Below are 11,054 nucleotides of genomic sequence, written 5' to 3' on the forward strand. Positions count from 1 at the left end.
TGGAATGCCACAGCTGTAATTTTCCACTATAAAGAAATCTTCAACTAATTGATAAACTTCAATCCGAGTGACAAAGAAAACAGCAATTTAAAAAATGGGTCACTGTCTGCTGATCAGATCTAGTCTCGGAGAATCATGCAACTTTCTAAGTTTTATAATTTTCCAGCTAAAAATTAGAAAGAAGAGTTAAACTCTGTGCTGAAGTCTTTTGCGGAGGAAAAAAGTGGGTCAGAATAAAAGGCAGGTAACAAGTATCATTTATTTTAACTAATCTACTCAGTTAATCCCCATGATCTCTGGGGGTTCTGGAATTGCCTAACACAGGACCTAGCAGACTATACCTACCCTGAAAGCTTTTGCCCCGCTCTTCTTTCTCTCTCTCTCCCTTCATTACCCCATTTGGTTTCCAGGATTCTCTTAGCTAAAAAAAAAAAAAAATTTATTGTTGAGCTCTGAAAAAATAGGCATGGTTGTTGTTTTTTTCCCACTGGGAATATGTTTAATAAACGTTTAGTCGTTCATAAACAAAGGAGATACGAAGATAAACGTGTGCCCTGAAGGAATTTCTGTCTAGAGGAAGACCTTAGATATGTGTTCAGTCGTTCAACAAATATTCGTTAAGTGCTTATTGTATGCGAACCACATTCTAAACAACAGGGAGGAAGCAAAGGCATTGCTATTGGGCTTATATTGTGGAGAATGGAGATTGACAACGAATGACTATATAATGTGTCTTCCATCACAGTACCTATTTAGTGCTGTTCCACAAATACTGCTGGCTGGCTGCTGTGCACATGTAACATCACTTCGCTCTGACCCTTTGAAAGCTAGGCGCGGTCACGTGACTTGTTGTGGCCAATGACACAGAAGCGGAAATTACTTGTGTCACCTGCCCGCAGAACCTTTAAGAGCCAATGTGCAAACTTCCATCCTCCCTTACCATCGCTGCAGTAACTGTGGAAGCAACATGTTAAATGAGGCCTTGTCCCTTTGAGACCCTAAGTGATGACCACAAGTAGAGCCTCCTGCTGGCCTGCAGTGGACACGTTGCATGAGCAAGACACATTTTGCTGTGTTTAGCCGCTAACATTTGGAGACTATCACTTACGACAGAATAGCCAAAACTTCTCTGAAAAGAAGGGGTGGCTAAGTGTCCTGGGGGTAAGTCGAGCATGATTAAGCGTATAAAAAAAATGATTCGGGAGGAAGCAGATTCTATTTCAGACAGAGTGGGTTTTGACGTCCTCTCTGATAAATTGATATTTGGTCAGAGACCCGAAAGAAATCAGAATGGCGCCCATGAAGGCATCTGGGCAAAGAGCATCACGGGCAGATGGAACAGGCAAGTGCAAAGGTCCTGGAAAAGGAGCATATTTGGAGTGTTTGATGTGGCCAATGGGGCTGAAGCACAATGAGCAAGAGGGGAGTGGTAAGAAGTAAATTTGGAAAGGTTAGTGGGGGATTGCAAGAGGAGGAGGGCTTTTGTGATCGACATGTATTATATGTAAAGATCAAGTGCAATGGAAAGTTAGAGATGTAAGAGAAGGGTGAGTGGCATTTGAGCTGGTCATCTTTGACTCTTACCTTTACCTCACCTCTTATCTCTAATTCATGATCAAGTCTTAATTATATCTGGAATCTGTTTCCCAAGCCCCAGCCCAGCCCCCCTGCCACTGCTTTGGTTCCTCTTTTTAGCCTTGACGTGAATCATGGCAATAGATTTCTAACTGGTCAAGTCCTTTTGTTTTTGTAGCCCAGATGAGTAGTCTGTGCTATAGCCACTCCCTCCAGGAATGCATCCTTCAGAAACTCAAAACTGATGAAGTCACACAGCCCAGGTGATAACACATCAGTGGCTCCATACTCCCGAATGAAAACTAAACAGACCCAACTCCTTAGCATGGAATTTGAGGCCCTCCGTCATTATGCCAGCTCATAGATCCTCTTTTCCAGTCTTGACGCTCACGCTTACCCCTCCTCCCTCCCCTCCAGAATGATCTCGCTGCTATGGCTCCTTCCACACCATGTTGTGTTATGGCTCTGTATCTTCGCGCATATGCTGTTCTCTTTATCTGCCAGCATTGCTCCTGCTTAATCATGGCCTCTTCTGCAAAACTTCCCATAGCATTGACCCCACAACAGACCCACTACGGCTCCTCTATTTTTTACTTTAGCATTACAGAGATTACATACAGACATGATTACAGCTATGATACGGTGTACATTTACCTGTTTTTGTGGCCATCTCCTCTTCCAGTATGTCCATTCTTGAGTTTGAAACTTTGTGATTCACTTCTCTGATCGGGCTGGGCCCGGTACAGCTTTCTCTGCACTATAAGGTTATTGTGATGCCTCCTTCATAGGCTTTCTCTGAAGGCTTTTTCTAGGCCTCACCTCCTACACCTGTTCTGGGCCCAGTTGCTCACTCTTCCTCCAGCTCTTGGTTTTACTCCTTGTGATCTGCTTTGGGCTTAATGTTTTAAATCCATTCATGTTTCCAGCCTCAGACTTTGCTTTGAACACCACACACGTACAATCTTAGGTCTGTTTTGATCAATCCCGGTACTTGGACAACCACGCATGCCAGGTCCTATCTTTTGGTTCAGCCAGCAGGTGGTCATTGCTCATTTCTATACAGGACTATAGAAGTCTATACAGGTCATTGCTCGTTCCACACAGGACTGCAGAACCAAGCGAACTTCCCTTTTCAGGAGGGGATACACCTTCTTTCTTCTTCACTTGTGTGTCCCCTCACCCCCACCAATCTATTCCTCCATAAGAGCAAATTTTCAAAAAGTTTGAAAGGTGAGTGGCAGCAGCTCCCCACAGCAGATTGGGTGGCCCCTCGGGAGCCGATCAGGCTTATCTTACCCACCCTTCCTCCCTGCTTGTCTCTTTTCTCCTTCAAGTTGTTGGAAATGTTTTCAGAGCCATCACTTACAATAGAATTAGTAGAATTTGTCCAAGCCTGTCTGAAATGGGGTACAAAAACCACAAGAATGAAGTTGTGTGCTTTTTTTATTTAATACTTGGCAATTCTTCTCAAATATGTATCCTGATATGGGAGAGGGGTCGGAATAAGCTACACTCCTTGTCAGACTCTGTTATGTTAGCGTGAATCTCCTCCTGGGGCCATTTTGCCTCAAAGAGTGTGTTTTGAATCTTCTCTGTCTTGGAAAAACCCGCAGGAGCTGTGAGTAAGAATGGTGGCATGCAGGGGCCTGGGTGTGGGCTGGGAAGGCTCCAGAGTTTCTGGGAAAGCAACATAATTGTGGTAGGAAGAATTTCTAGGCAATACTGATTTCAGGGAATAAAGGTGAAAGTGAAGGGAAAATAAAGCTCAGAAATGAAAACGAAGGATCAAGTGCCTTTCCTTTTCAATGGCCTGATTAAGCCCATTATCCCCAAATCGATAGAAAGAAGACCCAGTGTTGGGATTTTGAGGTTGTGCTGTCCAGGTTGGCTTCATATCTAGAACATAAAAGGAGTTCTCAGGTCCCCAGCTGGAAGAAAGGGCAGCTAAGAAGGTCAGAGATGTCATGGTTCGTTCCAGATCTCACAAAGGGAAGGGAAGAACTGGCCTCTTGACCATGCGGCCTGTTCTATTGAAAGCCTATGGTGCCCTAAACATCTGCAAGGAGCCCTCAAATGGTACATGACTGATCTTGTGATATCTCCTCCACTTTCTTATTTTAGAATGGATTAATGCCTCATAATATTGCTTGACAGTGCTTTATTAAAACCAGAACTAACTTCCCTTGAATTTGAGATATGCATAAGGTTTTTTAAGAGACCACTCTAGGAATGGGTTGGAGTCAACTGGAGAGGTATAAAAGCTTGTTTTCACATACAGCCTCATTCCTCTCAGTGTTTGAAATAAGATCCTAACACCACAGTCAGGCAATTTGCAGGTCACCTCAGTGAGCATTGGAGACACAGGAGAAGCCAAGGAGAAAGTTCCTCTGAGAATCCGTCAGAAGGCTAGGCCTGTGTTTCTCAACACACTCAGATCACCCGGGAGTTTTTTCAATTCCCAGAGAAAGAGGATACGCTCAAAAGGTTCCAAAAAAGAAAACCGGCGTATTATTGGAGTAGCTGGAATACAGCTGCTGCCTCAACTGTGAGGTAAGAAGAAAATATTAAATATTAAATTATATTCATGTAACATATGAAATGTATTAACTTAATTTATATATTAAGTTATATTATTAATGTATTAATTTAATAATTGAATTAAATATTATTTTATATTAACATAACTTATTAATATAATTACAAATAGTAATTTAATGATTATTAATATTAGAGTTATTAGATGCACATTCGACCTAATATATAAAAAAGGTATTAGATCAGATACCACCCAGCCTTCAAAGAACATATAATTCCTACATTACACAAGAGTTTTTGAAACTAAAAAACAGGAGTAGTCCCCCAGTTTCTTTTATGAAGCTAGCGAAACATTGCTATTAAAATTCCACAAGGCGGGTTGCCTGGGTGACTCAGTCGGTTAAGCACCTGACTTTGGCTTAGGTCATGATCTGATGATTCATGGGTTCAATCCCCGCATCAGGCTCTATGCTGACAGCTCAGAGCCTGGAGCCTGCTTCGGATTCTGTGTCCCCCTCTCTCTGTTCCTCCCCTGCTAGCACTCTGTCTCTCTCTCTCCCTCTCTCAAAAACGAATAAACTTTAAAAAAAAAGATTTATGTAAAAGAAAATTCCACAAAGTACACACAAATAAATAAAAATAAAATTCCACAAGGACAATATACTAGGAGAAAAATTATATGTTAAACATAGTTATAAACATAGATGCACAAACTTTTAGTAAAATTTAATATTTATTAACCTTTTACAAAAGGAAGTGAGGAAGAGAAAGAGAAAAGAGAGGAAGGGAGGAAGAAAAAAGGAAGATAGAAAGATGTAGTAAATTTGGAACAAAAAGAAATTTTCTTAACCTGATGTAGGTACCACCAACAACCTAAAGCAAATGTCATTCTAAACATGAAACATTAGAAGCATTATTTTTTAGTTGAGATATAATTGACACATAACATTATATTAGTTTTATGTTCAAAGTCAGGGAGAAGGCAAAAATGCTCACTTTTCCTGCTTAGATTCAGGATAGAAGTCCAGAAACAGAAACAAAGACAGAACTCAAAGAATGAACAAAACGGTATGGTCAGTATTAACCAATAATGTGATTTTCTACATATAAAATTGAAAATTGAGCGCTCAACACTTGATCTCAGCTCAGACCTTGATTTAAGGGTTGTGAGTTCAAGCCCCGTGTTGGACTCCATGCTGGGCATGGAGTCTACTTAAAAAAAAAAAAGTGTTTTAGGACATGAAAATGTACAGAATGTTAACAGATAAAAACACTCAGTGTTGTAAGAATGACAATTTTTCTCAAAGTAGTCTATGAATTTATTGCCACTCTAATTCAAAGTTGAACAGGGCTTTTGACTGAATTTGACAAACTGATCCTAATATTCATATGGAAGAATAAAGGATCAAGAGCAATCAAGATAATTTCAAAAAATAAGAATAAAGAGGGGAGCATCTTGCCCTCCCAAGTATCAAGATTGATTATGAAGTTTTGGTCTTTAACCAATGTGATATAGGGGCACCTGGGTGGCTCAGTTGGTTGGGTGACAGACTTTGGTTCAGGTCATGATCTTGCAGTTTGTGAGTTCGAGCCCCGCGTCGGGCTCTGTACTGATGGCTCAGAGCCTGGAGCCTGTTTCGGATTCTGTGTCTCCTCCTCTCTCTGCCCCTCTCCTGCTCACTCTCTGTGTCTCTCTGTCTGTCAATAACAAATAAACGTTAAAAAAATGTTTTTTTAATAAAATAAACAATGTGATACTAGTTTGAGGATAACTAGATGAACTAATGGAACAGGATAGAATACCCCAGCCAGACATACACATACACACATACAGAGAACTTGGTATACGTACTTCCGGTGCTTGGGAGGGAGGGCTGGGACGGGGTGGGGGGGGGAGGGGCGGTGCATGACAGTGACAGAATAAATAGTGGAGAAAGAAAGATCTATCTAGTAAGTGAGGTAGAGAAAACTGACTATATCCTTATAGTTTAAAAACAAGTCCCTACAGACCTTATATATAAAAATGAATTCTGTGTTGATTAAAGGTCTGCGAAATGCAAAACTTTAAAGTTATGAGAAGACAATGTGGAGAGTATCAATATAGAGGAAATATCTTTATGACCTTATGGTATAGAAGAATTTCTTAAAGAAAACACAAAATTTACCTCATGCAAGCAATTAAAATTTTCTGTATGACAAAGGCCATCTACACGAAATGTAAAGACACACTATTAGAAGACAATGTAGAACATACATTCAAGAAAATATTAGCCTACAAAATGTACATTTTAAAAATCCATAAATTAATGGGAAAGGGGCCATCAAAAAGAAAAGCGGGTAAATGATCTGAACAGGCAACTCACAGCAAAAGGAAACCAAATGGCAAATAGCCACACAGAAAGATTTCCCCCTTCCCTGGTAATTAAGAAAATAAAAATGAAACAAAAGTGAGACAGCAATCTGTGTGAAGTTTTTTGGCAACACTTGAGAAGTCTGACAGAGCATGTGTTAGAGCATGAGTTATAGTGATGTTTCTGTGCGTTCATTGTTAGTGAATCAACAATATATATTAAATAAGATGTTTTTAAACAGACACACACATAAAACAAAATTATGTGTTGATAGGTTGATAAAAATGTTGTGACCAGAGGCTCTCGGGAAACTAACCCTGTATTTTCATATGCTCTTGGGATGTCTCTTACACTGAAATCAAATTATGGGTGGAGGCCCATCCTATTCTTACAGCATGGATATAACACTTTCAATTTGGAAAGACTACTCCAGGAACTAATATGATCAAGGGCCTTAGGGAAATAAATATGCTGAGAGATTAAGAAGGCTAGGCATAAATTTTTTAAAAAACCAAAGCAAAATAACTTCTTTGATGAGGGATATACAAAAAAAGGCTCATTTTGTTTTTTGATTCTCTTCCAGATGTACTGCACTTTAACCTGAACAGTGTCTTATCTTTCTGTTATGGTAAAAGGTAAATAACAGTCTTTCTAAACTTGTCAAAACTATTTTTTTACCTGTCCAGAGCTCTTTTCTTTTTCATTGCAGAGTCCCATAGCTGTGAACAAAAAGACAAACACTGTTTCCTCAAGCTCTCTCTTTCTTCCATTGTACCTCTTTGGCCCCGTATACTTCACAGCTATGGTTGGGCGTCCAGCTTTGGCTCAGGTCATGATCCCGTGGTTCATGGGTTCGAGCCCCGTGTCAGGCTCTGTGCTGACAGTTCGGAGCCTGGAGCCTACTTCGGATTCTGTGTCTCCCTCTCTCTCTGCCCCTGACCAGCTCATACTCTGTCTCTCTCTCAAAAATAAATAAAAAACATTTAAAAAAATTTTTTTAATTAAAAAAAAAAAAAGGAATACAGGCCCCTCCTCCATAATGGAAAAGCCTTAAATTGCCATTTTGGCCATATGACCCTGTCCCTTGTTATCACAGAAGGGGAGATCAACCAAAGGCCTCTCACTCTGCATTTGAGCTAGAAAATACTTCTCTATCTTCTCTCAAAGTAGAACGTGCAGCCGTAATAAAGAGCCTTTAATTAGAAAAAGCTATCAGCTAAATATATTATAACAATTTATAATATTGTTGTAGCTATAATATAGCTACTATATTCTGAATTTACCATATTTAAAATCATCTCCTCTACTTTCATGAGGTGGCATTATCCATGGCCCCTTCCTGAGCTATAAGATCAAAATGAATGCCAAGGAACATGATTTCATGAAAGAAAGAGAGAAATAGTTAACTATTTAGTATTTACAAAATATTATCCCCTTTGTACTTTCCAAGGTACAAATCTAGGATTTGAACCTAGATAAACCTGACTGCAAAGCTTGTCCTCTTTATGCCTTATGAACTCTAACAGTCATGACCACTAGTCACAGCCCTTCCCCCATATTCTTCTTTGCTCATAGAATCTTGATTTTTCTCAGCTATCAGGTGGCCATGCGCTTCAGCGGAATTTGCTCCCTTTCTAGCCCAGAGGCAAATCTTGATGTTAAATCAAATAGGGTAGCTCCATTCCCATTCTAGCAACAATTGAGCAATGGGCATGTGTTCAATAAGACATTTGGCAAATTTGATAGGAAGCCTCTTGCGATATTTTCCTTTCCCTTAAAAAATAATGATGTAGGGGCACTGGATGGCTCAGTCAGTTGAGTGTCTGACTCTTGATCTCAGCTCAGGTCTTCATCTCAGGGTCGTGTGTTCAAGCTTTGCATTGGGCTCCATGCTGGGCATGAAGACTACTTTTAAAAAAAGATATCAATTGGCCATTGATTTTATTTATATATTTTTTTAATTTTTTTTTCAACGTTTATTTATTTTTGGGACAGAGAGAGACAGAGCATGAATGGGGGAGGGGCAGAGAGAGAGGGAGACACAGAATCGGAAACAGGCTCCAGGCTCTGAGCCATCAACCCAGAGCCTGACGCGGGGCTCGAACTCACGGACAGCGAGATCGTGACCTGGCTGAAGTTGGACGCTTAACCGACTGCGCCACCCAGGCGCCCCTATTTATATTTTTATATGTGGCTTGTTTGTTTTTACCTCTGTGACGTGATGTCCAGAACTTTGGTAGCCCACTTGGGACACTGGAGGAAGTTACTCTAAAGGACACAATGTCCTGAGACTAGCACAGTGGAAAAGAGAAAGAACCTAGAACCCTAACAAAATTGTTGACTTGATTTAACTAAACCTCTCCCATTGAGATAATACAAACTTTTGGTTTATGTATTTTGGATTGGATTTTCTTTACTTGAGGTCCAAAATGACCTAGCTGACATTTGGTATGAAAATACGATTTACTCATAGATGGTTTGAAAACCTAGAAATAAATTTTCTTATAGGTCAAGAAATAGGGTTTCTGGCTTCACTATGGGATGTAGGAAACAGGAAAGGACATCACGCCATACTTACGATAAAAAAAAAAAGACTAGATAATTTACAAAAATCCAACTTTTATTGAATCTATCACAGAGCTGTGGTCCGAGGGCAAATAGTTAATTTAAGAAATACAAACAAAGGTGCCTCCAGGAAGAGCACCTACTTAGCTGCAGCAAACACCAGAGGCTATACGAGCTGGTAAGAAAAATTTGGCTAAAGTTGGGGGGTTTTTTTAGCATCCAAAATCTTTTCAATAACAAGGCAGGATGTGAGGTTCATTTTAGTGGCCAAGGCTCGCCCTGAAGCCTCTGGGCCACTCCAACTTCTGGCCCTTGAATTACATGCAGGATTTGGTGTGGCTGTGCAGGGTTCCTGGGACCTTGCTGAAATACCTGTATACCTCTCAGCTCTTGCATGGAATAGAGAGCAAGATGGTGCCACAGTCCTTGGGGAAGTCTGGGGCCAACAGGTCAAAGGCAAGGATCTCGCCCCCACCTTTGAGGATGCAGCTCTGGGCATGGCTGCTCACTTGCAGCACGTCCACCTTCAGTTTGGGCACCTCCTGACACACACATCATCAGTTCTAGTCCCTACAGCCACAGCTGTTTTGTCTTCCTTGCCAGGCAGCTTCATCTTACGGATCATCCAGGAGAGGGACAGAGGTGGCCGGTTGGTGCAATTCTTGAACAACTTCTTCAACACAACTTGGCTAATGGTAGAGTCGGTTCATCTGGCCAGAAACCCATACGACCTGACCAACGGTCTCAGGTAGATGCCCTGGTCCTTGGGCTCTTTGCACCAAACCTTTCAGTCTTTGTTGTGGCAAATGTCAACTTCCATACTGACACCTCCTGCTCTGCCAGTTTGGGAAAACTAAAAATTTTGCTGAAATTGTTAACGAACATTTAAAGGTCAAGTGTGAGAGTATATGGTATAAAGTTTAGAGTGAAAGCACAGAACTGCCGAGAGCCACAGAGACAGAGAAATTCACACTCCCCCCTACAGGGCCCTCTCACAGACCTCACTGAGTGTGCATGAAAAACTGGACATAGAATGAAAATCTGAAGAAGCATCTCTTATGGTACATCCTTGGAGAAAGAAAGAGCATCCACTGAGATGAAGACATGAAGCTTCCCATATCCTCTCATATGTCTCCTACAGAATAAAAGCCTTATCCCATTGGAGGAAGGGCATTAAACCCTGTTACCCTCAAGGTACAGATGAAGACACATTGCAGGTGAGAAAAGGAGCAGACAAAACCCTCTGGGGACAGGGAGGAATACATCTAGGCTCAGATCATTAGAGATTGCCAACTTCTGGGTGAGAAGAATCACTGCGAAAGCCCCACCTCTAAGACACAGAATGGAGCACCTATCTAAGACTGGGACTGAAACAGAACAATAAAACACACCTCCAGTCCATTGCCAACACCAGGCTAGCAAACTCAAGAAACAGGTAACCAGTCCTCAAAAGTATGGAGAGAGCCCTTTGTGAGGCACAGGCATAATGGGAAGACTTAAATCTGAGAGTGAAGAAGATATTAAGAAAAACCTTCTGGCAAACCACTCCTTACCCTAAACACAAGGTAATGCTAGAAGTTGAAGCTTGTGGTAGTGACTGTAAACATAGCAGGAAAATAACCCAAACCCACCCCTACTGTCTTGAACGATTTCCCACACATTAAAGGCCTAGCAAAATAAAAGCCATGCCCATTATCAACCTCAGTCTGTACTGTTCTACATAAGATGTACAGCTTTCAATCAACAGTTGCAAGACATACAAAGCAGCAAATAAAAATAACACACTCCTAAGAGACAAAGCAATCAACAGAATCACGCTTAAACATGACAGAGATGTTGGAACTATCAACCGGTGATCTTAAGCATCCTAAAAAAAGATCCTTCAAGAAGAAATAAATAGCTTGACTAGTCCTGTATCTTTTAAAGATATTGAATTTCTAATTTAAAGCCTTTCAGAAAAGAAAATTCCAGGCCCAGATGACTTCATTGTAAGTTCTACCAAATGTTTGAGAAAGAAATAATCACCAC

The 11,054-nt window shown here is 40.8% G+C and overlaps 1 pseudogene; it reads right to left on the bottom strand.

The window, feature by feature from the left end:
• Positions 1–9,286: 9,286 nt before the first annotated feature.
• LOC124500994 (ribosomal protein L18-like) lies at positions 9,287–9,846 on the bottom strand (annotated as a pseudogene).
• Between the last annotated feature and the right edge of the window lie 1,208 nt (positions 9,847–11,054).

Source organism: Lynx rufus, unplaced genomic scaffold (assembly GCF_022079265.1).
Source record: "Lynx rufus isolate CCGP_SWC_20201006 ecotype Redwood Valley unplaced genomic scaffold, mLynRuf1.p SCAF_7, whole genome shotgun sequence".
Classification (NCBI taxonomy): Eukaryota; Metazoa; Chordata; class Mammalia; order Carnivora; family Felidae; genus Lynx; species Lynx rufus.